This window comes from Gobius niger, assembly GCF_951799975.1.
Source record: "Gobius niger genome assembly, chromosome: 11".
In the NCBI taxonomy this organism is placed as follows: domain Eukaryota; kingdom Metazoa; phylum Chordata; class Actinopteri; order Gobiiformes; family Gobiidae; genus Gobius; species Gobius niger.
In genome coordinates this window covers 22,092,412-22,098,411 of record NC_136862.1, presented here as the reverse complement: position 1 = coordinate 22,098,411, position 6,000 = coordinate 22,092,412, and positions in this window count along the sequence as shown.

Sequence of the window (6,000 nt, the reverse complement as noted above, 5' to 3'; positions counted from 1 at the left end):
AAAAACAACTGATCCTGGAGCATAGAGATTACTTGCTACTTACTGATTGAAAGTAACAATGCCATGCTAGCCACCCTTACACCTCCTGGGTCACTTCTGCATTATGTAATTTTATAAAAAGTTACATACTGTCTATTGAGCACATCTGACTATAAGCTGCACAAACAAAATGTATTACATCAGTACTGGAAATACTGGACTTTTCTCGTGCGTGGTCATATTTCAACCTCTTAACTCCAGTTCAGATTTACCCAAGTCTAAAAGACCTCATTTGAAAGACTTACAAAACTCATTGAAATGTATCTTTTTCCTGGCATTGTCACTTTTTCGACAATTTTCTCAAATGCTTTTTTGTTGTGTTTTCGTCACTTTTTAGTCATGTTTTTGTCCCTTTTCTATTGCTCTCTTGTGGCTTTTTTCTCCCACTTTTTCGTTACTTTTTTGTCACTTTTTCATCACTTTTTTGTCGTATTTTGTCGCTCTTTTGATGCTTCTTTTGGTTGTGTTTTTATCGTCATTTACGTATACTTTTTGTTCGCTATTTTTAGCCTTTTTTTTCCAAAGAGCTTTTAGATTTTTCTAAAACTTGACTGGAAAGTCAGAGTTATGCATCATTTGAAAGCTAAGACCTAGACAAGTGATCGGAATTTTGTCACATTGTTTGCGTTTTTTTTTTCCGCTTTTATGTTATGTTTATGTTTTTTGCTGTGTTTTTTGCCTCGATTTGTTGCTATTTTGATGCTTTATATCAAGAAACTTTTTAGATTTGGCTATAACCGAACTAGAGAAAATGTGCCCGGTTCAGGTGCGGGTTAAGAGGTTGCGAGAACAGTGGCCTACAGGTACATTTTCTTTTATAAAAGTGTGTTAAGAACTTTAAGAAAGTTTATGAATACGGTTTTATTATTCTTCCATGTGTGTTCAGTCAAACCAAAGCACTGCCCGCACAGCGCCTCCTCCTTGGGAGTGTTGCCATGTTTAGAGCCGCCCTCCTCGGCCTGTCTGTGCCTGTGTGTGTGTCTGTGTTTCCCAATGGTCAAAGCTGCTCAGAGCTGGACCCGTGGTGACTCACTCAAGGCTGTTTGATTGAATTTAACCCGCGCTTCGCTTTGTCCCTCCATAATATTCAAGCCGCGAGCCAAGGGACTTGAAAAGCATTAAGTTCAACGGTTACCAGTTACAAATTAATGCTTTCAAAAAAGTCACAACAGAAATAACTGTATTTTTAAGCATCAAATTACAATAAAATGTGTGGTTTGATTTTTTAGAAAATTGTCTCAAGGGCTACTGGAGTGTCCTCCGTTATAGGGTCGATGGTCACTGTGTCAGAAAATATAGAGGTTAGATTACACTTCTTGGCATGCTCGGAGAAGAATAACTTTTTTTGTATAGAGCCTTTCATAAGCCCTTTACATAGGACAATTTTACATTCACTCCATTCTCAGTGGTGGTAAGCTACGTATGTAACTTCAGTTTACCCTGGGGGAGCGGTCACGCTGACCACCACCATACATTCACTCACACAAATCATTCATCCTGGCCTATTGCACATATCTTTAGTGGTAGGGAAAACCGGAGTATCCAGACAGGGGGAGAGCATGCAAACTGCTCACAGAAAGGCCCCGTCCAGATGGGAGTCGAAGCCCGGACCTTCTTGCTGAGAAGCACAAGCACCACTGTGCCGTCCAAAATTATCCAAATCCTCCCTACAACCACCCCTGACCATCTTTTTCAGCAAGCAACATGCATTCCTCTGTATTTGATTAATCAGTGCATTTGTTTGTCATACAGGGTAGCGCTGCAGTGAATATGGTATACATATCAGAGGAATCCAGTTCATCCAGCTCCAGTTCAGACTCAGAGGAGGCACATGGGAGGTACGGGAACTGGCGGGATTCTTGGAGCAGCATAGACTCTTCAGAGAGGAGGGCGGAGTCTCCAGAGAGCAGGGCGGAGTCTCCAGAGAGCAGGGCGGAGTCTCCAGAGAGCAGGGCCGAGTCTCCAGAGAGCAGGGCCGAGTCTCCCAATGATCACATGGAGAATGGAGATTACAGCTCCGAGACGTCTGGAGAGAGCCAAGAGTGACACATCTACGTTGTATCTACCTTTCCTTTTGAAAGTGTGTGTAAATGAGTCAGGCTGCAACTAATATTGACTGATGTTTAGCAATCGACAATTCATTCAATTTATTATTTTAGTTTGATTAGGCAATGCAGCCCCAATGAAACCCTTGACAAAGCTGTAAAAACATTGTTCTATGATCATTTATTAAAGCATTCTTTAAAAGAACAGAAATGTCTTATGTTAACACACGTGATGAAGACAAATGCATTTTCTTTTAATGATACTATTCAAACAAATAAACAGTATTATTGTTGGTTGAAAAACTTTTAGCCACAAGACTAGTTCATTTATTTATGGACCTAATCCCTACATTTTGTTTTTCTTTTTTCAGATTGAATTCATAAACAGTTCCCAGGGCTATATCCATGTTTTGCATAAAGTTTAAAACAGGGCTTTTACTTTTCATACTATTGGTACCTCTGCATAAAACATTTGACCTTGATTTGGCCTCTAGTTTATGGATCACTTTTCAACAGACAATGCATGTTTTTACTGGTCTTGTGAGAATGGAATGTAGAAGCACCAGGGATGTATAATTCCAGTGATATGCAGAGAATGTTGTATTGTTGTCATTGTATAGCGGCGCTCTCATTTGTAATAGGACATGGAAGCACGCCGCGTATCACTTCAAGCCAGGTATGCAAATAGAATGAATATATATCTGAATGAAACGTACAGTATGCATTACAATGTGGTATAGTAGACCTATTACTTCACTTTTGGAAATGTGGTCATTGTGCTGGCATCTTGGAACTAAGCATCCGATGTAGGTTTTTGCCAATATTATCCCAATGGCCGATCCAAGCAGCCTTATGTAAATACTGTATTTTCCAGACTATAAGTCGCTCCGGAGTATAACACGCACTAGCCAAAAATTGCCTTGTGAAGAACAAAAACAACAGGCTGAATAGGCGTACGATATGCTAACATGACACATTGATGGTTAGCTACATGAAGCATAAACAACAAACTAAATAGGTGTGTTAACGTCACATATACAGTTAGATAACTATAGCATAAAGAACATACCAAACGCTCCATCTCACTCCAAATCACTAAATCCTAAATGTTCATCCTTTGTGTCACTTCTGAACAACCGCCATGGCAACTACCCGGGCACCGAGGCACAACTGCACCGTTGACAAGCCTCTCCCGGCAGCACGTTTTTCAAGCTCTCATTTGCGAACCCATTCCTCTAGCTGTGGCCATCGAGCTTTTAGCCTGTGATTAGCTATTTTTGTTTTCTTCATTGCGGTAAGAGTGACCTCTGCTTTTCGCTCACTCCAAACTTTCTTTCTGCTGCTCGATTAGCCTGCAGTGCCCTCTAGTGGCATGTGAAAGTATACATTTGAATTAACAAAAAGAAAAAAAAAATCACATATTAGTGCTTATGGTCTCGAAAATACAGTACATATTTTTGGCCCTGTGTAGCACTTGTAAAATAAACCAGCAAAAATGCAAAAAAATACAGGTTAAGAGACTTCACCTGACTGGTGTGACCCGGGAAATGATCATCAACAACTAACATTGTGCAGCGGACAGTGGAAAGTGATGTAAAGCTAATCTTCCTCCTCCACCCTCTGCGTGTTATGTCACTGTTACCTTTTATGAACTGTTTGCAGAAGTCACATCAAACAATTAAAGGTCCTATATCATGCAAAATCGACTATTTGGTGCTTTTAGCCATGTTGTTATGCTATTTCCTTATCAAAAACACCCCCAGAGTGTTTTGTGGCTTCATTCACGCAGCTCTCAGTAATCCTCCTGAATCCTGCTCTCTGAGGAGCTGCTCCGCCCTCTCCTGGTGAACGACTGAGTGTTCAGTTGTGTCGTAACAGCGGAACGGAAGTGCTCGACGTCTGTAAAGCAATGTCTTACAGCCTGATTTTAATTTGTAAAACAGCTTTTTCATCATTTCTGTCGTAAGAGAGAAACAAAGAGAAAAAAAAAATAAAAAAAATAAAATAAATAAATAAAAAGGATGTGCCTGAGGTGCTTCCAGGTCAGCTGTGGCCAAAACAAACACATCCCTGAGCGTCTGAACAGATCAGTCATGTTTGCGCTGCAGCTGTGAAGATGGAGCTCGTTGTCATCTATTCTGGACATCTGTTCTTTATTCTTACCTAATGATAATGTCACGGAGAAAAAGAAGCGCGTTTGGCTACAAGGACGGGAGTTTATTCAACCTTTTTCAAGAAGAGGCCACTCGTCTAGCTGTTTTTTCTCCAGGATTCAGCGACTATCACCAAAATATTGTTTTTCTGTGACTGTCTCTGATGGATGTTTGGTGAACCTTCACCAGAACCAAAGTGGATTAACTTTTATAACCAACGCGAGTCCCATAATGTAAACAGCGATGGAGCAGAGCGGTGAGTCAGTCCAAACGCGGGTTAGCTTGTGTGTTAGCATATTAGCATGTGTGTTAGTCATTTATGAAGCTGTGTTGCAGATGTCAATTCCGTATAACTGCATTGTGAAGTAACTTCACTTATTGCTGTTTATTTACAGTATAATACAGTAAAGTTGTATGTGCCTCATCGAATGAATTGCTCACATAAATAGTGTAATTGGCCGGATGTCAGTGCTGCGTGCGGCTATGGCAAGCCTAAAGCTGTTGCCTCCGCAGTGACAATGAAATCTCTATTAGGGCCATGATTCAGGCCCCACTTTCTGCGGAGTGTGAAGGCCATTCACCGCTGTGGCTGCCATGACACTTTTATAAAATACCGTCTGGGTTAGAGTGAAAAATAAAAGAGGAAGGAGCGAGTGCCTTGGATGAGAGTCTTCAGTAAAACATGATAGATAGGCTATTAGACTTTTCTATGATGATCAATGTAGATGTAAATAAGATGCTCAATGTACAAGAAATGAATTAAGCAAAGTTTAAAAGGTAGGGCATCTTTGACTATGCAGTTCAATAAGCGAATAACGAATAGCAGTAATAATGGTTGGGGGTGGGTGGTTCAACTATCCAGACTATACTTCACATAGAGTTTGTCCTTGGACAAAACACTCATGTCAGTGTTCACTCCTTTGGATATTGAGATATTGTACCACTATGGCACAATTCTGCTTTTCCAAATAAATTTCACATTTAATCTTTCACATTTGACAGACACAAAGGTCCATCTACTAGAGGCGAGAAGAATGAGCTACAATATGACCTCCTGTTGGCCCCGAATGCAATCTGCCTACAATGGACGGGGCATCTGTTGTAGGTTCAGACTTAACTGAAAGAGAACCTCCCCTCTGTGCATTACCATGAACACCTGTCTATCCCGAATGTTACTAAAATCATATTGTGTGAAAAGACAATGCTGATAAATATAGACTAGTATGGCACATAAAGGGTAACTGACATGACTTTAGCATATTTTGTAATATAGTGATGCACCTTGTGAAAGCCCAATCTTGTCATATCTCATATCTCAGAAGCTAAGCAGCGTCAGGCCTGGGTTTACCCGGAGGGTTTCTCTTTAAAGCAGAACTAAGTAGCTCATGCCCTTAGAGGTCATAAGCTCCACTGCAGGTGCCATAGCATGATGCATTTTTTTTTACACATTAATCGTCCGTGAGAGTAAATACTACGCTGATAGAAAACACAAAGGGACAGAGGGATACTGAACATTGTGCCATAGCCCAATTACACAATGGAGATCATTTTTGTCACAAAAACTTGGCTGTAAACACTGCTAAAGTGGCGCTAGCCCACAGTTAGCTTTGCCTGTTAGCCTGTTAGCTTCTTCTTCGGGATTCCATTAGTGTGTATTGCACCTCCGCGTCGGAGAAGGGAAAGCTGCAAGTGTGGTTTTCTGGCCAGAGACACCAGGGGGAGATGAAAGACCCCCCAATCATTCCGTTAACACTTGTATTGTC